The sequence below is a fragment of the Chiroxiphia lanceolata genome, chromosome 6 (genome assembly GCF_009829145.1).
Source record: "Chiroxiphia lanceolata isolate bChiLan1 chromosome 6, bChiLan1.pri, whole genome shotgun sequence".
In the NCBI taxonomy this organism is placed as follows: Eukaryota; Metazoa; Chordata; class Aves; order Passeriformes; family Pipridae; genus Chiroxiphia; species Chiroxiphia lanceolata.
The window spans coordinates 21,690,077-21,713,055 of NC_045642.1; the positions used below are offsets into that span (position 1 = coordinate 21,690,077).

Consider the following 22,979-nt stretch of genomic DNA (forward strand, 5'->3'; position numbering starts at 1 on the left):
AATTTGAAAATTATCTGTCCAAAGTAGAATAAATTTGATATTTGATGTTATTCAAGGATATAAATATGGCTGCTTGCAGTAAAGCTTTCCATTACTATGTTGGCCTGCATAGCAATACAAATATTTATCACAGAAAACAGAGATACCACCAGGGTGTCCAACATCTGCCGTTGGGAAATGTTGTTTTCAGTTTCTTACAGCTTTGTAAAATTTTAACCATTTGCAGATTAAATGTTCCATATTAGGTATATACCTACACTATAGTCACTGAAAGTTGTGTAGACAGACTCAACACAGATTTAAAGCAGCTGTCATACCTTATGGTAACAAATAACTTCAAGGAAAGGAGAACTTTACTGGTAAAAGCTCAAGTACTGAATTCAGGTTACTTTTTTCATTCTGTACATTGAAAGACACAGAGTTAACTATAAGAAAAGTATGATCTGTTAAGTACTTAAAGATAGTAATAAAACACAACACAGCCAATGAAGCTTTCATTCAAACACATGCATAGGTATACCTAATACACTTAAATACAGCTCAACTATTTTAAAAAAGCCATTTTTTTGTTTCCTATCAAGAAAATACTTTCTGAATTTTTGAATTCTAACTATTGCTCTAGTCTGAGAACATCAAAAATATGACAAAATTGTTGAATGACAAAAGTGTTAATGTGTCTAGTTATCTCTGGCTGAGAACTGTTTCCTGGATTCTTGTTTGTACTCTCTACTCCAGAAAGATGTACATGGATAAGTATATGAAATATTTTCAAGGAGTCATTAACAGGCACCCATATGCAGTTGAAGTGGGCATTGATAGGGCAGTCATTCCATGAAGTATGCATCTGAAGACTTTTGGCATCACTCTGGCACCCTCTTACCAGAGTATTTCACATCAGTCACATGTGATTGTGAGCTGCTAAGAACAATGATAAATGTAAGTGCTAATGTTGCATTTAAATATCAATGCTATATAGCATGTACGTCCCCAGCACTGTGTTGCCTTGCAGACCCGTATCACATAGTGGACTTTTTAGCCTGGAAGATTACACAATTAATTGTAGAGTGGATTTTGCTATTTGCCCATAGGCAAATACAGTTATTTGCCTATTTCTAGCTGTATCCACTTATGCAAGTATGCCTAATGGCAGCTATTACCACGTAACTGTCTGTCAATGACTGCCCTTGATCTGCAAGAATGGTTTTAAAACCTGGGTTCAAGCATCTTGGGAAAAAACACCTTAATTTCTTTATTCATATTGCTGTTCATAAGCTCAGTACTTAAGAACACTCAGGAAGTGACAAGACGTAATCACAGCAATTAGAACCAGCAAAGACAATGGGGAGTTTCGTTTCACATTTTTCACATAGAAACATAGAAATTTCCTTCACTAGACCTGATTTCTGAACTGGGATCTAAATCTCAGAAGGATTTCATGAAAGACAGGAGAGCTGCTGCGTATCAGAGATAAGGAACATGCACAGATTTAAGAACTTCCTCTAACACTGCAGCTATCACTATCTGGGAGGGGATGATGAAAAAAACATTTTTTTTTTTTTTGTATAGGTGAAAAGAAAATACTATACATAACACATTCTTGTGGCTTCTTTTCTTTAGGGGTTTTTTTTTCTTCCTTTCCAGCAGTGTGAAGGCAATGTTTTTCTCTGTAATTCTAAGAAATTGTCTGAATTTAGTCTAATTCTCAGATGGGACAAACTGGCATTGTTTCATTCAAGTAAATGAAATCAAATGATTGTTATTCCAGTTGAAGTCTGTGATCCTTGTTACCCTCTAAACTACACTGATCCATTCTTCAAGAATAAGGTCTCTGGGGAGACCTTTGAATGGCTTTCCAGTACCTAAAGGGGGCATACAAGAAAGCTGGAGAGGGACTTTTTATAAGGGCATGTAGTGATAGGACAAGAGAAAATGGCTTTAAATTCAAAGAAAGCAGGTTTAGATCAGATATTAGAAAGAAGTTCTTTACTGTGAGGATGGTGAGATAGTGGACAGGTTTCCCAGAGAAGCTGTGGATGCCCCATCCCCAGAGGTGTTCAAGGTAGGACTGGATGGGGCTTTGAGTGACCTGGTCTAGTGGAAGGTGTTTCTGCCCGTGGCAGGTGGGTTGGGCTGGATGATCTTTATTGTCCCTTCCAACCCAAACCATTCTATGATTTTATAGTTTTATGAATATCAGGAGGTTTCAGGCAGCCAACTGCTATGAAAATGCAGCTTTTATAAAGTAAGCTTAAAATGGTAAAGATAACACAAATAGTTTTGGTTTAACTATGTAATAAAGAAGTCTCTTCTGATTGCGGAAATGCTGAAAGAACGGTAATCATACCTCAAAAATGGACTTAGTTTTAGTTTTCAAAAAATAAATTTTCCTTTTTCTGAATAATAAGTTATTTCCTTTCTTTTTCTCTTTTTTTCTTCCGTGGTACCATAGGGTTGCAATGGTAACAGCAGACATAATCCACAATGAATGATGTCCTTATCTCCTCCTTTATAATGTGTTATGCCTGGTGTACATGGGTTTTAAGAGGTTTTACACTGACTAATAGATGGTAATTGCTTAGAGTTATGTATTGACTTCTATCTAGAAGTTTCCCTGTGAGTTTTAAATCCTACACTGACAAATGATGTATATAACATTTATCACGATTATCTTATTCCCCACTGGTATTTCTGGAGACATAGCAATTTTTTTACAGTTTTTACAGTTTACCATCAAGAAATACTGAAGGCTGCTATCTTCAACTGAAATCAAAGGCGAAGTTTAGAAATGTGGGCTATAAATCTATGCTCAAATTCAACAATCACAATTAGTGTAAAATTCCCTATTGTTTTGGAAAGTCCATTTTCAAAAAAGGATCTGACTCCAAGTGGAGTATATTTCTCATTTGCCTGTATCATGTCAAGTACTTCTGTCAGAACAGCACTAGAGCACTGCTGTAGAATTAAACTGGGAGAACAATCTGCTTTTAAGAATTTGGCAAAATAGCTTCTTCAACTCTCCATTTTGTTCAGCAGATGCAATGGCTCTTTTTCAGGAGAGAGCTACGTATCCAATATGAGTAGACTAGTACCCTACATCATTTAGTCAACAGTAAGTTAAGCATACTGAAAATCTTTCTCTCAGTGTTTGCAGAAGCATGTGCTAGGCAGCCTCTCTTATCCCTGGCATTTGTCCTTTGTGAGACAGGGCATGAGAGGTTACTTGGGAAAGAGTTAACCACGAATTATCTTACCTTCTCCTAAGAGAGTAGCCATCATTTGGTGGGATCTATTAACATTTAGTATCTGCTGTTCAGACTGCCTTGAGTAACAGCTGTTTCTTTTCTTACTTGAAACAAGTAGCAAATTAACGCTCACAAATTAATACTGGGATTTAAAGTCTACTGTATAGGTAACCCCTAGAAGAGAGCAAAGCTGTATTAAAATATTTTCATAATACTTTACAACTGTTTAAAGGGAGGAAGTTTTCTGCAGCTCCACAAAGCTGCCCAGCAATGTAACCTGCAAGACTGTGGTATACTGAAATCAGCAAAACAGTTTAAGAGTTTCTCCTTAATGTACAAAAGTAGCATAATAGGTCACCTTTCAATTTAATTAAGGGTCGACAAAGAACTGACAAAATTCATTTTTCCTTCTTAAAGAACACTAAATCCTCCTTTTAAAATTTCATTTACCTGCAGTCTGGTGTCCAAATTGTCAGCAATTTCTTTTTTTTTTCTTAAGTGTAGTACAAATTGCTAAGTAAATTCAAAATTAAACAAGAGTAAAAAGAAATTATTTTTTTTCTTTTAATGTTTTGGGGTGCTTTTCTTCTCATCAGGATCCCTCGTATTTATACTAAACACAGCTTAATTTTTCAAAATGAAATTTAATAAGCAGTACTTAAGAGTGAACAATGCACTTACTAGACCATATACAATTGCTCTTTGCTTTTATTATCTCCCAATTTTTACTAAAAGGTAAAGTAAGAATATACTAGGAAATGAGAGGAATAATTTCATTAGTGATTGCCAAATAATATGAACAGACAATGCAGACACAGAAGATAGTATACCTGGAAGTTAGTACAGAGCTACTATCATCTTGAAATTCTGATTTTCAAACTGTTGATTCAAGGATTTTGAATGAGGGTTGGCTTCACCTTCCTTGCAGACTGCAATGAATAATGGCCAATTCCATTTACAATCCAATGGCCATGCGACTCTGCCCATCACATGGTGGCTCAATTATCAATAACACGAAAAACATTCAAAATCCAGGCTTCATACTTCAACTAAAGTTACCCGACTTTTCATTCCCCTGAGAATAAGGTTCTCCGTTCTGAACACATGTTGAATTTTGGTATTTTTGGAATGTTCTTTCAATGGGAAGTTTCAATTTCAATTCAGTGCATAAAGATCACTTCATTCAACACAAAATTAGTTATGAATGCTGAGCCAGTGCTCTATGTCACAAAGAATTCCTGTAGAAAGTCCTGACTATGCTGTAATAGTGGTTACTGTCAAAAATGAAATTCACTGGCCAGATCCACAGCTTGTATAAATCAGTGTAGCTTCACTGGCACAGGGTCTGTCTCACTGCATCCATTTAAATAGCTTCTCAAACTCCTGATCCAACATTTTTATCTGAGTGCTGTTGTCAGGAAACTGAGGGCAAAAGTATGTACACTTAAGAAAAGCAAAACCAACGTAGGATACAACACCGCGTTGTGCACTGTTAATGAGCAAGAACGAAGATTAGTTTTTTAATATTTGGTAATTAGTTCATTATGTTCTTATGAAAATTATATTTAATGTATTATTTCTCAAAAATGTTTCAACTTAATCAACAGCAGGGTCAAAAATATCCTCTACAACAGCTCGTGTCTCTGTCCTTTACAAAGACAATTGGATTTCTGTCACAAGGAATAAACAAGGGGAGGTTTTCAGTAGGTGTGGATGATGGTTATGAGGAATTCAGTATTTGATATGCATGAGAGTCTTCCCTCTGGAATTAAAAAGGTTTTTAACAGACATTACAAGTTTTTAACAGACATTAAAAGGTTTAGATTATAAGTATTTAAATTCCATTTTCACTCCTGTCCTGGTGAATTATGACTTGCCAAAGCCATGCCAAAATTAACGAACAAATTTAGGATCAAAGTTTCCAAATTCAAGCTTTCTTTTTTTGTCAATACTATTAAATCCACCTTAGGTATACTTTCATGACAAGGTACTAAGTGATCAGTTATTTTGAACTGAAGAAATTAAATTAATCACTTTATCTCCCCTGTTTCCCTGTCAGCTCACTCAAGGATAACTCATGTACCATTGACCAGTGAAATGATTATGAGGATTTCAGAAGAGAAGCTGGGATGATTGCTTCTGCATATTTCTATGACATTGCTGTTTGCCACTTGTCCTTTCAGGCAAATGTCATACCCCTTGCCAGTATCAAATTTTCTTATGCAATATGTAGAAACAACACCTTTCTGTTTAAAGCTACAGATCTATCTTAAAATGAGTTAACAATGTATATTGGAGAAGATCACAGCCTTCCATTATTTTGAATGTTTGATCTTAATGAGGCCTGACAGAACTTTAGATGAGTTAGAACAAAATGTATAAAACTCTCAGGACTGCATTAGAAAAAAAGTACCCATAATCTTTGATGTTGATTCCTTTCTTAGTCGCAAGTATGAGCTGCTAAATTTTTTCTTGTTACTAAAAGCAGCTGGCTGCAAAATATGAAAAATGCAAAAAGGTTTTGCCAAGAGATTGCACTTCAAAAATTGTTCTATACTTGAATGAAGATCTGTAGTTTATTGTCCAAAATGCATTTAAAAGTGCAATTTTGATATACTGTACAGTATCACTCAAAATGTTGGTATAGGAAGAAAATTATTCCTACTCATGTAAGAGGGTAGTACTCTAGGTTTACTGGACATTGAGGCATCATTTGTCCAAACAAAGCCAGTCTTTCAGGGATTTTTCCCTCCTATACTTACTTGCCCGCATATAGTATCAGATACCTGTTGTATCTGCACAATGGTAAAAGATCAATCTTCACAAGTTAAATTTAAACCTATTATGGAGAAATAGAATTAAAACTTGGCTTTTGAAAGCAGTTTAGGGTTTTTTACCCTGTCCCTTGTTCGATCACAATGAAGCTGAGTGGTGTATGTGACGTTTGCCATTAGTTGCAACTCTTAGTTGAAGAAAACAGTCTTATGCCACAGCTAATGCAGTTATTTCTGTAATACACGTAGCAGAACCTTAGTGCTGCAATACTGAAGATTATAAATTTACACCCTGCTGCTGAAAGATGCTGTTGGCGTCATTACTCAATCTGAGCTAAAGCTGATTTGATCTTGAAACTCAGCAGAGTAGCTTCCTGACTTAAGATCATAGAGCTATATAGTCTCAATAAAGGGTCAGACTGAAAAAAAAAACCACGGGGGGTGGGGTGGAGGATCAAGAAACTGATCTCAGCTAATTACTACATTCATATTTGGCTCATTATTGCCACTGACTCATGTGGTGTGAAAAACCAACTGAAAAGGTTGCGCATCAGCAAACTAAGCATGAAAAATGCTCTTTTGTAATTATAAATTGAATAGATTTATGGTCAATTATTCCTCTGACCATCTGATATATCTGTAATTTAGGTGGTAAATAAGTAAATAATGGAAAAAACATAGGCCTTGACAGAAAAAAAAATAATTAGAAAACGTATTTTCTTAAGAAGTTGCCCTCTTTTTAATTTTTTTCATTTTTTCTTCCTCTCCTTCCCCCTTCCAAAACCACTGCCAACAGAACTTACTGAACAATAGCCTGTTATGCAATACACTGAAATATACACAGTGGTTTTGATCATAATAAACTATTCAGAAGCCTGAAAATACTTTTTGCAGAGCCTGGGGATAAAAATCTAAAGAATTTAATTTATACAGAGTTTATAAGAGAGTTTTATCCATCCTACAAGATATCCCTAAACCACTATCTAAAAGAAATAATTTTAATTAGGTTCTGAGGAGGAAATGCTGGCCCCAGTAAAATAATTAAAAAACACTTTCTTTCCGCAAGAGGTTCATTTCACTCCATATGTTTTCAGAAGAAAAGAAATGCAGTCCTGTTCAATTTTTAGAAAATCTCTATCCTTTTCATCCCTGTCAAAAGCTACATCCTGGTCCTCTCTCATTCATATGTATTGTTTTGTGGGTCCATTATAGATAAGCATAAATACTTGGAGATTTAAAGGACTGAAACCAGCATGTTTCACAGTAATAAAATCCTTAATTCCTGAAGTAGGAACAGCAACACAACACAACAACCTAGTGTTGAGGACCGGAGCCAGAGCTACTCTTTGTGGCTTGTTTTGGCATTGTTTGTTGTAATTTTCCTGGAGTTTGAAAAGTTTTCTTATATTCAGTTCAGTTGAGTAATATATAGATCACCTATTTCTAAGTTAGAAAGAGCACAATTTTGCGATGTCTTCTCTCCTTAATTTAGTGTTATCCCTTAATAAGTTCTTACTATTGCTGCACTCCAGATAGAAATAAGAAAAATGATGGAGCTGAGAATATGCAGAATTTCAGTGTGTCAAGGATGTTTATGCAGAGGATCTGAAACCATTCCCAGTCCTTTGAGACAATCCTGTGAGACTAGGATGCAACAACTTGAATATTGTGCCATGCAAATGTAACTGAATTGCTTCTGGGGAGAGGTAGTGAAACGGGAAGATGAGTGTCTTCGTTACCATTTCCTGTTTCAGAGAATAATCATGCCTTAAAGCTGCTAAGACCAGTTCCTCTGATACTTGTTTGCAGTGTGGGGTTCCAGACAAATAATGACATTTACAAATGCTATTTCATCCTGCCAAGGACGTTAGCCCAACTGCTGCCATTTGAGAGGTGAATACATATATGTATAAACATACCAAAACATATATATTTCACAAAGACACACACTTGACTTGGAATTATGGTCTCAAAAGAGTAAATTAACTCACTTGCCTACTGACTCACCCTAGCCTAGCCTTGTTTGATGGTAGTCACGTGATCCAGTAATTTGAAATCTAATTATGCTCTACTACTAAGCACAAACGCAGGGAACTGCATGTACCCAAGGAAACATTTCAAAGAGCTTTCCTCTGTGGAATGTCTGCAATACCTATTTTTAAATCAGGACCTAAGATTTTGCCTTCACTGAAATGAAGGTAATCTCTGCACAGTGAACCAAAAGAGCATTCTCCTAATTAGTGGTGTCTGTATTGGGCTAGACACAAACATGAGAGAATTACATTCTAGTCCCCAGAATCACTCAAATTGTGAACTGGCAAATATATTTTCCTATATGAATAAAAAATTCACTTTTTTAAAAAAAGAAGTTGGTAGCTTAATGTTTAAATTACATTAAATTTTCAGTTCTAGTTCATTCTTTGGACTTAACAGCATAGGGAAACAAGTCTACTATCACAGGAACAGGTCTGTACAGTCTATCTAAAATTCACCCTGACTTTTCTAAGATTGCATCACTTGGAAAATCTTTCTGTTTTGAAGACCGGTTTCTTTTAAAAACAGTTATTATGGTATAATTGATATCCCTATATCCATAAAATACTTTGGATTATGGATTAGGTGTTCCATTTAAAAACATATCCAGCAACATAACAGAGATGTACAGTGTACTGCAGCTGGGATTCAGCATGCACTAAGATGACCTCCTGAAACTCTGCATTATCAGTGATTTCATCTAAAAATCTCTCACCCATAGTTTTGGTCCTTCTGAAACCTTGAAAATCAAATTACATTAATCAGAACATTTTATTATCAGCATATACAATTCAATCGAAATTATCATAGCCAATAAAAATCAGCAAAGATCACTGATTTTAAAATTACTTGATCACTAGAACAAGGAAATCATTATCAGTTTCTAAAAAGAGCTATGGATGGATAGTGTTTTTATAAGCCATTAAAGATATCTTAATTTGTACATCATTATCAGGGTTCCCCTATTTCTACAAATTGGTGCTTCAGAGGAGCTTTATCAGAACACAGTGTTCCATACCAGTGGCACTGCAATCAGTAATAAAATATAATGTACCAGTGTTAACAGCACACTGTGTTAGGTTTAGCAGCATGTAATTCAATGAGTTTTGTTAGTTTGGACAGGAAAATTCCAACTTGCCTCCAAATTCAGATAAAAAGATAGAAAAGACCTTTTTCACTAAGTCATGTCATCTCTGGCTCTTACCATGTTTTTTTCCCAGACCAATTGAAAACAGACTGTTATTATTGCTAAAGTGCTCCCAAGTCCAGCTCCAGACACAGAAAGGACTCATGGCTTTATGGTCTATCATAGAAATAGCTAGGTTTTCATTCCATAGGCACCCAGAACCAGTAAAATAAACTCTTTTTTCTGCCAGACACAATTCTCCAGTTACATTGCTAGGTGCTTTCAGCTTCATTTGAAACATCAGGTATTGCTCATTGCTTAAAGCAAGATGCTGGATGTCACGGTTTTGTGACCTGATCCAATATGGTAAAATCTCTCCCTGCAGGAAGCAGACTGCTAATCTCTCTATCCAACCACAGCTGCTGCCTTAGTGATCACAGTGCCTGCAGTGGCGTGTCTGCCCGAGGGAATTTATGGGAATACACTGCAGGCAAAGAAGGCTGCGTGGCTGGGGGCAGAGCAGCCAGGGTGAGGAAATATTGTGGATGGCCGGCAGTCCCTGTTGGGCTGTACCGCAGAAAAAAATGAGTGCGAGTGAGCTGTTGACAGCCCACACACCGGAAGATCGGTTTCTTTCTGAAATGAGGAAAGTAAAACAACACTCAGCAGTGATGAAAAGAAGTAAAAGAGCAGCCTTGAACTATCACTTCTTTCAATGTTTCAGGGACTGGCTCTGTGCCCAAGGCAAAATTACATTTCAACTCTTACACGCAGCTCAGCAGCTGAGAGGGAAATGGTGCTGTGTGCAGGGACTATCTGAGTTAAGATCCCATTTCTAATTGATCCTAAAAGAAGCTGAAGATTCCAACCTCAGGATTCAGCTAAATGTTATAAATGTCTATTTTTTGCAGTCTTGTGCAGCCAAATGTAATGGTGTTAAGTGATACCAGAGCGTCCCTATAGGACATGTAAAAGCCCTTATTCAGGAAAGCTGCAGCTCAGAGAAACCGTTCCCCAGCGCTATGCTCTCACATCTGTGCTCCACTAAAACCAAGGAATCCCTATAAACGCTGATGTCCTCCCCAAAAAAGCAGCTAGTCTCTGCTATTCACCACTAAGAGGTACCTCCAGGGGTAGAGGCTTATCTAGATTTAAATGTGGGGATCAAGGGATGTTTGCTGGTATTGTGAAAATCTCAAGTGACTTTAAAACCACAACTTTATTGAACTGAATAAAAAAGTTATAAAGCCATTCAATTCCAAACAAGCATTGATATATACAATGAGATGAATTTAAATTAAAATTCCCTTACTTACAGGTTATTTTATAACTGCCATCTGTGAAGGAATTCTATATTTTCCACTATAGTACTTTTACTGCCCACTCTCAGAGATGGGAAAATGGATGAAAATAGTCTCTAGGTTGAGCCAGTAAGGCAGTTCCTCAACTGTCTCCCTGCATATGAGGGGACGTATGAGAGAAGCTACAGCTGGGCTAGCTCAAAAACAGACAGCTATTTCATTTTTTAAATGATGAACAATAGAAAACGTTGTCAGCCATCTAAAGCCATGTTGTTAGCTGTTCTTTGTGCTGATGTAGGGTGACTGTGAGATCAGTTTGTCTGAGAATAATCAACATACTGTACTCAACTATTTCCAGGGAAAAGAGAGCTGGTTTTGTTTCCCGTCATTTCAAGTTTAATTTTCTCTTCTTAATCTGTGTTTTAAGGGATCTCACAGAAGTGTCAACTCTGTACTGCTTGATGAAGGAATTTCATTAGTCTAAGGTGACATTTTAGGTTTTGTTTAAATCATTTCTAGTGTTATTGCTTCCTGCGGAGAAGGATTCTTTTAAATCACCGACATATTGCTGTGCACAGTAGAGATCTCCCTTGGCAAGATATGAAAGAGAAATCACATACTGATAGCTATTCATACCCTAAAAGTGGGCAGAGAGTAATGAGGAATAAGGCAGTCAGAGAAACTCTGAGCACGGACAACTTTCACAAAAAGAGTAATTAGAGGAAAAGGCATGTTCCAGAGTTTTTGTCAAAAAGCTTTTCACGTACAAAAGCAAATCCAACTCTCATGACCATAGTTCAAAAATAAATCTACAGCATATCCTTCTGCACTTTTAAAAAGAAGTATATATATTTATAATGATAAATTATATACGACACTGATAAATGTGTGAATACATTGCAACTTCATTTGCATTGGGAATATCTTCTAAAAACTATTAGAAATATTCAGCAAAATATGATATACAAGAATTGTAAAAAATATAACAAATTTCTCTAGACCACAGCTGGCAAAGTCTGTTTCTGTGTTTTCCAAGTTACCTAGCATTTCTAAAAATATACACTTATCCCAGCCAGCTTGACTTCATTAAAATCAATGCCTAGCTCCCAAATACTATTTGATTAATTGTTTGAAAGAAAGTTAACTCTTAGAAAGCAAACTCAAGTGCCTGAACAAAGCATGCTCAAAACATATTTTAAAGTTGTTTATTGATGGTGGTTATAAGTAAAATGTGAGCATTCAAAAATACAGTAAGGTACAGAAATTATTGACAACATTATTTTTGTATTTGCTAATTCCCTTTCTTTTAAGCTCAAAGACAAACCATTTTTTTAATCTGTTGTTTTCATAAATCTCTCTAAAGCTTATATTTTTTAAAATATAGCTTTTTCCCAAGAACAAAAATTACTTTTCTTTGTTAGAAAGATCGTGAAGAGTAATGTCAGTCTTAATAATTGGATTATCAAAGCCATTGGACACATATTTAAATTTGCATTCTTTAATTATTTATATTTTCCATTAAAGAAATGAATATTACAAGAATGTACTGTCAACAGAAAATTTAATTTAAACCCAAGGGAATATTTGCCACTTTTTCACCTTTTCTTCTTTATATTTTAACATTTTCCTGTGGTGTTGTGATCACAAATAACAGCATTGTCTTGGCATACGAACTGCAGAAACAACACTTGATTGGTGTTTATTCATTGTCCAAGCTGAAGAAAATGTAGAGTGCAAAGAGCACATGCATTAGCTATAAAAATTCTGTCAGCTTTAATAATTTATGCTATTATTAGTAACACTGTTTGAGCAGGCATGTTTCCCAGGATTCTTTATAAACAAGGCAGAGTCCAAAATTAGTGTATTTTCTGTGGTTAATCTTTGCATGAAAGTAACAAATTAGCTTAACATTTAAAAATATTAATGTTTCTATATAGACCTCCTCAGACTTAGTTGCTAGTATTTTACCTTTCTCAGAATGCCTTAATCTTTTCTCTTCAACAGAGCCATTCCTGCTTACTTTATATTTAGGTCATAATGAGTTACCTGCTTTGGTGAGTCATTGTGCTGCTATTGACAATACTCATGATTTATAATGAAGTATTATTTTTAAGTGTCAAATTATTTTACCATTCTGCAGTCAGACATGATACTTTCTGCACTTTGAAATGACCACTGGCCACATTTCTGTACTTGGATTTGCTGCAGAAGCAGCTACATGTGTAAATATCCACTGCTTTTTTCTGCTTTTAAGAAAATAAAGCCAGGCTTTCCTGAAGAGTTAATGGCCACCTCCTAGATTTGATTTTATGCTTAGTGAACTGAATAATAAGACTGGTCAGGAATTTTACAAGACATTATTTTTTTCACAAAATCCTTGGCAATAAGACAAATTTATCAGAGCTTTCATTGGAGTGAGAAGCTCAGAAAGTGTGTCAGCCCTATTTAGAAGCATTATCTGAGACGATCTTTCTGCCTGCTGCAGAGCGAAGGACCTGATGGTCCTGGATTACGTCCCTTTGAATCTCTCTTAGTCTGGCTTAAGCTAATTTTCCAAGAGATTCTTATTGCACATCCTCATACCTAGGTTAGTGTAAGGAGTGCAGTTTCCTCAGCAGCTCAGGAAGCTTTTTTTTTCCCTCACTCCAGTTTGTTTGAAATCTCAGATTTCCTAGGTCAAGTAGAATTTATGATGCTCATTCTGGAATTCATACTTTTTTTTTCTTTTATTATTTATTTGTGCAGTAATGAGTTTCATCATCCATAAAGTTTTACTGCATAAAGGCATAAGCACATGTAGGAAGAAGGGGATGGTCAGCAGGATGGCAAGGATAATGGAGAAAAATGCATTCTGTAATGCTGGGAAAAAGCTGTGTAGAGGAGCACTGTGATGGAATAATTAATAACTCTACACAAACAGTTTTATAGCAGTCAAAAAAGCATATTAACATCAGGAATTATTAGGGAAATAATAGAAAATAAAAGCATTACCATTCCCTCTTGAAATGCTTGACTTCAGCAAGGCTTTCAACACTGTCTCTCACAACATCCTCAGAGGCAAACTGAGGAAGTGTAAACAGTGAGATGGATTGGGAATTGGCTGAACAGCATAGCTCAGAGGGTTTTGATCAGTGACACAGGATCTAGTTTGAGGCCTGTCACTAGGGCCTATCACTAGGGTCCCCAAGGTTAAATACTGGGACCAGTCTTTTTTAACTTATTCATTAATGACTTGGATGAAGGGGCAGATGCCTCCTCAGTAAGTGTACTGGCAACACAAAGCTGGGAGGAGTGGCTGATAACCCAGAGAGTTGTGCTGCCATTTAGAAGGACCTTGACAGGTTGGAGAGATGGGCAGAGAGGGACCTTCTGAAATTCAACAAAGGCAAATACAGGGTCCTGCACCTGGGGAAAAATAACCCCAGGCACCAGCACAGGCTGGGGGCCAACCTGCTGGAAAGCAGCTCAGTGGAGAAGGAGATGGGGATCCAAGTGGACAACAAGCTGTCCATGAACCATGCCTTGTGACCCAGAAAGCCAACAGGATCCTGGGGTGCCTTAGGAAAAGCATTGCCAGCAGGTTGAGGGAGGTGATCTTGCTCCTTTGCTCAACCTGGTAAGGCCATATCTGGAATTTTGTGTCCAGTTCTGGGCTCTCCAGTACCAGAAAAATATGGAGCTCCTGGAGTAGGTCCAGCAGAGAGAGACAAAGATGATTAGGGCACTTAAACATCTCTTACAAGAACAGGCTGAGGGAGCTGGGCCTGTTTAGCTTGGAGAAGAGACAGTTGAGATGGGACTTCATCAATGCCTATAAGTATCTGAAGGGACAGTGTCAAGATCCAGGGTCTTCTCAGTGGTGCCAAGCAGTAAGACAAGAGGCAACAGGCAGAAATTGATGTACAGGAAGTTCCACACAAATATGAGGAAGAACTTCTTTACCGTGTGGTTGACCAAGCACTGGAATCTTATGGAATGTGCTCTAGGATGACCCTGCTTGAGCAGGAAGGTTAGACCAGATGACACACTGTGGTCATAGAGTCATAGAATCAGATGGGTTCGAAAGGACCTCCGAAATCATCAAGTCCAACCCTTGATCCAACACCACCGTGGTTACTAGACCATGGCACTGAGTGCCACATCCAGTCTCATCTTAAAAACCTCCAGGGACAGAGCCTGGGCAGCCCATTCCAGTGCCTGATTACCCTCTCTGTAAATAATTTCTTCCTAATATCCAACCTAAACCTTCTCTGGTAGAGCTTAAGTCTCTTCCAAACTTTACCCATTCTGTGATTTTGTGACAGTCCTGCTTCTAGAACACTGTGCCACATTTTAAAAGTTTAAAGAACAGTTTTTGAGGTGATGAAAGACATGGAACAGATTCTATGTGAGACATGGCAAAATGGACTAGAATTCTGTAAAAGAGACAAAGGAGGGTAAAATAATGGAAGTCTATAAAAAACCATGTTATAGAAATAATGAATAGGAATTGATCAGATTTTGGTGTGTCTCTCTACACAAACATTAGACAGTAAAAAGTGTGGGTATCAGGACACAAAAGTAAATACTTTTTCAGAAAGCACATGGTTATACAAATGGATGCTAGACAAGTATTTGGAAGAGTAAACCAATAAGATGTTATAAATATAAATCTACTTCAGGCTCAGAAATTCATCTGAACTGAAAACAGTCAGAGACTGAACCTAGCTATGGAGGAAGCATAAACAGTTGACAAGCTCTAGTTCTTCGTTGTGTTCATATAATTCCTTCTAGAAAAAAAGAATACCTGAGGCAGTATCACCATCCTTATGCTGAACCATTCATCACGATAAAAGCAGTTACCTGGGTAACCTTGTATCAAAAACTGAGACAATCTAGCAGAATGAAAAATTATCAAGAGTATCACAAAAAATAACATCCCAACGAAGTCTTAAGTTGAAAATACTAGAATGTAAATAAATGCATTATTATTATTATGCTTTTGTTCTTTTCCTATATTCTTTCCTATATATCTACTCTCTGTTACTGTAGTAAAAAGATACTGAAGTATATGGATCCATGGTTTACTTGAAAAGACCATTCTTATGTTCCTGTTAGGTTGTAGGGATGAGAAACATTAGCAATATCATACATTATAGGAAATATGTTGACCAGATCTTCCAAAGGACTAATTGTCCTAAGTGAGACACTTCCAAGTGAAATGAAAAACATTATGATAGCACATTGACAGCACAAATGATAGCACATTGATATGAAAAGAAAATGGAAAGAACAAACACAAAACTGACTTTGTTAGACATGAAGAGGTTTACCATTTTGATTTTGCTTTTCTGCAAGAATTTGTGAGTTAAATATGAAAAAAAGCAATTGAATAAAGCACAAAAAAGAAAATGGAGAACACATCCCACAAAGTATGAGTAATGTTCAAGACAAAACTCTTAAATACTCAACATTGATGGTGGTGGAGTTAAGAGAACATAATTAACTCTGTCCTAATTGGGTTGGTATCTGCATACCGAGTGGGATAGTTTAATTTTGCTGGTTCCAGATAGTTACACAGATAGTTACATTAATAATTTCTGTTTATCAAATCTAATAGTTAAAAAAATCCCAAAAACAAACAACAAACCCAAACTTCAAGAAATCTCTCTTAATTCAAGTGGTGCATAAAGTTGTTGAGTCAGTGGAGATGTTTTCCAATAACATAACAAAATAATAAACAATTCTACAGATGGTCTAAAATCCTGAAATAAAAACTCTATCAAGTATGCCCACTGGTACTCTAACAGACACCTTGCACTACCATAGTACAAAGAAATACCTAAGTAATAGTAGGATTCCACACTATTCACCGCTAATGCAGACATAATGCAGAAATAATTTATTTTCCTCTTTTTGGAACAGTTTACAAACTGCCAATGTTACACAGTAAAATAAGACAACTGGAAAACAGTTTATTTCTCTTCCTGCAAAGCATGTTTCAAAGTTAACCTTCATGACAGGAAAACACAATGAACAGAAATATTTGACATGAGTGCTATAGACATATGTATTCAAACATGGGCACAGATATGCAACTCTGCTTGGTATGCACGCATACAAATTCTTGTTTCTCATTGCCACACCTTCTAGACTAAGTTTCTACCTCTTAAATTACTTTGAACAGCTGAAAAAATGCTTACTTTCTTCCTTGTTTGTGTATATGGCCAAAGTTTTGATGTCAGAAGGGAATTTGATCAGTGTTTGAATCCTTGATATCGTTACAGTAGCTATTAAAAAATTGACAAGTTAATGGTCACTGCAACTTATTTTGCACCAACTACTAATTCTTCACTTATACCCCCAAGATTTAATATAGGAGAACAACTTCTAGATGCCTAAGCTGAAATTGCAGAATACAAATACAGAAGCAGAGCAAAACCTAAAAGCAGGGAGATAAGCCAGACCCTCAAAACAACTCACTATTTTATTTTCCTAGAATTCATTTTTCTGATTGGCTGAAGGGGAAATTCCACTTATTTTCACCTCAATGGGTCAGAATTTTGCTAGTAAATGTTTTCTAGTAAATGGTCATGAGGATTGTTTTTGGGTTGTTTGGGTTTTTTTGTGGTTTTTTTTTTCTTGTTTTTGTTTTTTTACATGCTGTTTTTCATTACAGACTTGGGAACATTTTCTGAGAGTGCTGCATAGGCACTAAATAACTTTAAATTTTGCTTAGTATTAGCCTAGATCTGGTGCTAGAGAAATCAGTGAAGTGGGAGCAAAGACAGTTTCAAATATCTTTCTCCTATTCATCATAGACATAACCAAATGATAACTCAGTTGAAAATCTCAGAGTTTACATTCATAGAACTCTGTGTCTTCTATGTTCTAGAGCTCAGAGTATTTTTAGTTTCATGCTCCAGAGTCATATAGACATTTTTGTGCACCTATATCTTAATTATATTGGTTTGTTCTCTTTCTTTCTAGAGGATCTGTACCTAAGATTAAAATTGTTGTTCAAAACACATTTAAGCAAGAGGGTGACTTTAGAATTCATTATCTAATTGATCAAACAACCTGCTAATTAAATGTATGTGGGCCTAATCAAAGTAGAGACATAATGCAGCAACAGTGAAACTGTCAGCTAGGTGCGTGAAACTCAAACCATCAAGGCAACTGGAACTCACTATGTAGCTTAATTACATTTAAACTAAGATTTTCAAAGAAACCTAGCAGGGAGACTTGGCTGCGTATCCTAAGTTGCTCTGGATATGTAAGACTTGACCACAGTCTTGACTCAACACATTTGAGACCAGTGTAAAATCTGGGCTGAATTTTCTAAGTGAATGGTCTTCTTCATGGTTTCACAGTCAAAGCCAGACATATAAATATAGTATATTTCTAGTGTTAAATAAAAAACCCTCTTGTTTCTATTGTTTAAAAGTAATGACAACAAGCTGCAACACAAACTGCCTTATGCTCTCTCTTAACTCTGAAGCAGTAGCATTTTCTTTTCCATTAAGGCCTAGCCCCATTCTGAAAATACAAACAAATAGCTGACTAACCTCTATACATCTGATAATGTTAATGACTCGTATAAAAAGAAAAGAAGATAGGGGTGAAACTACTGCATTCCCCACATGAATAGAACTTTTTCCAATGATAACACAAAGACTTATACAAAGCAACTGTATCCATTGAAAAAAGATTTAACAGTCTAGATTGATAACATGGGTTGGAACCAGATAAAATATATTCTTAGGTCTATCTGAATAATAATAGGTTGATCTTAGTTATTGAAGACTAATCTATTCAACCAAGGCTAATGTATACTTTACATTTAAATGTCTTTTATGCAAAGGTGAACATTATTTTTGTATTACAGTTACTGAGTATATTGCAGTAACAGGTGGAAGTCCAAATCATGATGGTAATGTTGTAAGAATCTTACCCCAAAATTGACCTTAAAAGTGAAGACAGACGTAAGATGATTTGTTTAATCCCATGAAAAAATCAGAAGCACAGCTATGACCCAAAGTCTGCGGCATCAGTCTTCTGCTCTAACTTGTGGGCAAAACTCCAGTTGTTTAATGATGTGGATAAAAACTCCAAGGCATGACTCTGCCTGGTGTCACTCTTGGTTAGTGACGAATTGTACATTGCTTCAGTGTAGATTGCCCTGGAGCCAGCACGGCTTCCCCATTATTTTATAGAGCGGCATCTTCAAAATACAAGAAATTTGCCACTAATGATGGTCAGGCACAGTTGCTGCATATCCCCTAACTGGCTGAGTATTTTCAAACTACTTACTACTATCAAAGATACATAGTGATAACCTCCAACAGGGAGAAGCATCTTCTGCAGAGAGGACATTTGCAGTCATTTGTCTAGGTACAGTAAAGATCTCCAGTTGTAATTCATATGGAAGCATTTCCATAATTCAAAATATGATGGTTCTCACACAGTGCCTCTCAAAACAGAAATGAAATAGATAAAATGGTTTTATAAACTTTAAATAAATAAAAGTAGATTCCAGAGTAAAGATCTAATCAAATTCACTTCAATGTGAATAGAATAGGAGGTAAGAATAGGAAAATAAATAAATTTAAAGCCTATGTTTTTATGGAGACTTTGAAGTGAAGCCAGACTTAAGAAGCTCTACTCTTCTAATTGTGTTCTCAAACATGGTAATTGTTCCTCATAGGAAACATCAGCTTGCTGTAAACCAACTTCCTTCAGAGATTAGTTCAATATGTCTACTACTAGCTCCCCAAACTTGACTGACATTTGAATCTCAACCATTTTGGCTATATCCAGACACTGGATCTGAGACTCCTGTCGAATTCAGTGTCATTTCATAAACTCCAAAGGCTGTTACATTAACAGAAATTACAACTTAACCCTTTTAATTCAACAAAAATTTCCATGGAAAGTTCACTTGTACATCAGGAAGAAAGCATGCACATACAGTAATATACATTTCAATAGGTATATGAACTAAAATATGAAATTCCAATTTTGTTAGCAAAGAAATTTCATATCTGACTTGCAGTTTTCAGAAGCAGCAGGCCATTAATCATCCATGCTACTCAATTCCTAGCAGTCTTTTCAGTTCTTTACTTTTACTTTTGAGTTATTTTTACAAGGAAATGAACTGAATTACTTTGTCTAAAAGCAAAAAAGAAAAATAAAACATATCTTAAAAAGTATGTGCGAAAAACCTAAAAAAAATAAAATCTTGCAGCTTTTCTTTAGGTATTATAAGTCTAGCAAAAAGAAGCATTAGTTCAGAAACAGAAGTTGTCTGTTGTTCCAAAAATTTAGAACTCAAGGACACAGATTTCAGGAAGGAGCTTCATCTGGTACATCTATAAAGTTTTAAAGTATTAAAATTGGCAGAAGCTGAGAGGTCTTATGCAGATTTAGCCAAAGGACTCTGTAAGAAGTGTTCTTTACTTCACAACCAGGGAAGTCAAGGAAAACTCAAGAAATTGGAAGGGCATGTAAAATAGGCAACACCAGCAATTTTAAGAGTCAAGTAACAGTCTTCATATCATAGTACCTGAACTATTTCTTTAGCAAGAACAATGTCTTCATAATGTTTGGCTATGTATGAGACAGAGGAAGTATCACTGACTTTCTGTATTCTCCAAGGTGTTTCTTTAGGGAGTTGCCAACTTTGCTTGTTCCAGGAACCCCTTTTGCAATGTTGAAAATCTTAGGAGCTCTTTAGAAAGAAGCCGAAGAGAAAAATCTATTTTCCTCATTTTGATGACAAAGGATTGCCATTTTGAGGTTACCATCTCCCTAGATGTTTTTAGAATTGCATTTTATAACTTTCCCTCCAGAGGTTTTAGAAGAGAAAAACGTTTAAATCCTTGAGTACTTCATAAATTCATTACATTTACTAAATATATTGCAGTAATATATGGAAGTCCAAATCATGATGGTAACACTGTAAGAATTTTACCCCAAAATTGACCTTAAAAGTGAGAAGAGATGCAAGATGATTTGTTTAATTAAATTATCTTACATAGAGTGAGAAAGATTTAAAAAAAAGAGTTAGTATAGGTGCACAGGTAGCAACCCGCAATGATGAAGCCTGAGCAGTTTCACTGAAGTCAATAGTTTACAAAAGAAAAGCCATTGCCTAATTAAAAAAGGATTTTTGATTTGATTTTATCTAGACTTCCGCTAATATACATGACATCAAGAAGGCAAGAACAGAAGACTTGTCTCTTGCTCCCACTCTATGCCTTTGCCAAAATGTCACCTTCCTTTCTATTATGAAGAGAGACATCCAGCCCTCAAATTCCTACTTTATTAGATTTTACAGCATTGAAGTGAGCACAGGTATTTATTGCACCAACATGGCAAATGTCTAGGCTGCTGTTCCCCTTTGCAAATACACAGTACAAACACAGAAGCAAAGCAATCTCCCTTATGCTATTGTACTGAAATGTGGGCACTGCAGCAAAACATTAACAGTCATATTTTAAAACATATTGAGGACGTTACAAAGGAAAATAACAATTGGAGTTCCTATAGTTTGGAACTATAACTTAAGGGTTGGAAATAACACATTGTGAATATTTCATTATATAATCACGATTTAATTACTTGGATGTTCTTTTGAAAGGGGACATTACCTCTCCTGTCTCTAGCCAAAGAGGACGTAAAGCGGGGAAAGGTGGGATGCTTTGGTGCAAGCACATCAGTGGCAGAACAGAGAGAATTCATATCTCTGACTTACAGCTCAGTTTATTTCCTTCATAGCAGATTCATTATCTACTAAAGGGGGGAGTGGATTCATCCAGATCAGTGAGTACTTGGACTTGTCTTAGTCCAGCAACCTGCATTTTACATTACTTCAGTTTTAACACAGTGCAAAATGCCCCAACAAACGAGAACAGTTTTTTCTCCTTTTGAAAAGTAAATGATCCTTGCATGATTTGCAGATGCTGTATTAATTATGAAAAAATCTATTTACTTACAATTTTTCTAAGCTAGTCTAAAAGTAAAACCATTTAAACGTTGATTCAGTTTCAGTGCCCAAGAGAACTGCCCCCAAGGAATCCCAGCCACTGACTCACTTGAAATAGCCCTTGTAAATTAGCAAGCATTGCACAAACACTGCTGGCAAATTCAATCATTTCTGTGTCATGCTGCATTGTTATCTCCTGCTCACTTAAAGAGCTGAAGTTCATTCTCTCTTAATTTGATGTAGGCTAGTGAGATGATAGGAATGACTTTGGTTAAGTAGCACTGACTCTATTAATATTTAACTAAAGAGAATAATAAAAATAGAGCAAAAAGACTTAGAAATTAAACTATCACTTGCATGGTGTTTTCTCATGTTCTCTATTTTTTAATATCTATCATCTCTTCAACAGTATTTTTCCATTTTAAAAAAAAATCCTTTGTGTTAAATGTAGAGATGTTAGAAGAAAGAAATGCAAAAGATCAAGGTTCAAGCTACAGTATCTCTAATGTCTCTGAATCTCTATGGGCTTTTACAGAATTAACTAGGGTCAGAATTTTGAAAACAGATGCTTTTGTCTAGGCCCAGACATCAGCACTCATTAAAATGTTGCTATAAAAAAGCTTTCAGAAATCAAAGCCTTGATAAAATAATATCAATCTCTTGTTTATTCTTTGGTTTCTTCCCAAATCACAGGAAATTGAGAAAAATATTCAAAACTTTAATATCACATATATTCCTCTAACAATAAAGGCAATAATATGTGAAATTATCATGTGATCTGCTTGTCAAAAATAATTATATTCCTTTAAAAACCTGAATTACACCTGCAAGCAGCCATTTCTGACTTCAAACTTTATATCTGAAGGATAAAAAGTTAGATTTGAAAATTTATCATCCTTTACAAAATAATTCCTAAATTTTAGATTTCATGAATTCATAAGTATTTTGATCATGATATAAATTTATCTCACTGACTTATATGGTTACATAAACAAATGTTTTAAATGCCTGAGGGACTACTGCAAATTAAATATAAATAGAGAAAAAAGACTGTGTTGCTTTCCCCCCCCCCCCCAAGATTAGGAGACAGTTTGTAGTTCACAGCAGGGTTAAAAATGTTAACTCTCAGTGGAGCAGCAAGGGTATAATTAAAATTTGCAGCTGTTGTGTTTCCAATATTTGTAAAGGTGTATGAACGATATGCAGAATAATTCTTATTACAGTATTACAAGTGTTATTCTTTGACAGTCTATTGATATTTACCCCATTTTATTCCCTAAACTCAAATAACTCGAATACTGTTCTCAGGTATATTAAAAAGGTTCTGCCTCTTCTTCACAGCAATTGGTGATGTCTATATTTGTATAGATAAGTAAATTTTCATTAATCCTTTCTCGACTGATAAACAGAAATGATTAAGGAGTAGCTGGGTAGAGAACTATAGTCTCAGTTGTCTGCCTCTCTTACAGCTAATATTTCAGCTCTAACGAAGTTAGCCATCTTACATTAGATATGGTAGTGCCAGGCAAATTGTCA

At 35.8% G+C, this 22,979-nt stretch overlaps 1 protein-coding gene across 11 annotated transcripts in view; it reads right to left on the reverse strand.

The window, feature by feature from the left end:
- The window catches only part of LRRC4C (leucine rich repeat containing 4C), a 497,868-nt gene that overhangs the window by 17,620 nt on the left and 457,269 nt on the right, over nt 1-22,979 (reverse strand). Inside the window, exon 1 of one of the 11 annotated variants that reach the window (XM_032690520.1) lies at nt 3,252-3,504. The exons of the other annotated variants lie outside the window; for them this stretch is intronic. The gene's annotated coding sequence lies outside the window, so the exon portion shown is untranslated. Of the gene's footprint in view, nt 1-3,251; nt 3,505-22,979 lie in introns of those variants that run through there. 11 annotated transcript variants of the gene reach the window in all.